Source organism: Herpailurus yagouaroundi, unplaced genomic scaffold (assembly GCF_014898765.1).
Source record: "Herpailurus yagouaroundi ecotype Mexico unplaced genomic scaffold, PumYag 198, whole genome shotgun sequence".
NCBI classification, from domain to species: Eukaryota; Metazoa; Chordata; class Mammalia; order Carnivora; family Felidae; genus Herpailurus; species Herpailurus yagouaroundi.
This window is the reverse complement of record NW_024412429.1, coordinates 21,034,764-21,036,022: the sequence shown is the minus strand read 5'-3', so window position 1 is coordinate 21,036,022 and position 1,259 is coordinate 21,034,764.

Sequence of the window (1,259 nt, the reverse complement as noted above, 5' to 3'; positions counted from 1 at the left end):
TTGCACACCACACTTAAGAGAAATTGCCATCTGAATTCACACATCGCTGGCGGGAGTCCACATTGGTAGAACCTTTTCAGGGTATAATTTGGCAGTCCTTTTTGAAACGTAAAATATGGCCACACTTTGACCCAACAATTTCCCTTGGCAGAATCCACCCCACCGCAACACTCCCAAACACTCAAAGACAGCTGCACACATTAAGCTCTTACTGTTTATAGCAAAGGAGAAAGAGACAACGTAAATGCACCCAAGTTAGATGCAGACTATCTTGTTGCCGTTTAAAAAACCAAATACATCTCTATGGAGTGACACTAAAAAGCATCCGCAACATATCGTTAGGCGAGAAAAGGCAAGGCGTAGAATCCTCTATTACACGATCTGCGCGTGAGATAGATACATGATAGGTTGACAGACACATATACTGGGCAGTTGGCAGTGGGCTTAAGGTGTGCGGAAGAAACAGTAAGTTTTTTACCTTGAAAGTTGGTTGTTTTTACAACTACGTATACTGTGTATAGAGCCTAAGAAACCAGGGTCTGGCCGAAAAGAGAAACAACGTGTTTGCAACTCGCTCACTCTCAGATCTAAGAGGGAAAGGAAGCGCGAGGATGAGCGAGCAGGCCAGCTCCTCCGGTTGGGTGATGTCTCGGCGAACGAGGCGGGAAAGCGAGGACACAGAAACCACTAAGGCGGAGCTGACGAGCGAACCCGGGAGCGACCGGGGCGCGGGGGACACACACTGGGCACTGGGTGCTGGGTGTGCGGGGAAGAGGGCGGAGGGTCGGGGAGCAAAGGCGAAAGGGGCGCGCCGGGCCCCGCTCCGCCGGGCGGCCGCGAAGGGTCAGCCCGGGGCACCCGGGGAGTTCGGGGCGGCTTTCGAAGGCCGGGAGGGGGCGCGCAGCGGGCCCCGGCCGAACGCCCCAGGCCGAGGCGGAGCCCCGAGCCCCCGGTCCGCGCTCGGGGACGGCCGCCGGCTTCCAGTACCTTCCCAGGAGAGCTCTCCTCCCGGCTCCCGCTTCAGGAACTTGTACCAGAACGTGTCCACGCGGCCCGGCTCCGCCCCGTCCTGCGCCGCCTCCTCGGGCGCCAGCTCCACCTCCCCGAGCCACAGGCCCGGCTCCTGCAGCGCCAGCGCCCCGGCGCCCGCAGCCGTGCCCGCCGGCCTCAGGCGCACGGCCCCGCGCGGCTCCCAGCCCCCCAGCTCGGGCCGCGAGCCCACGACCAGCAGCTCCGGCCCCCGCCCGGCCACCGCGGGC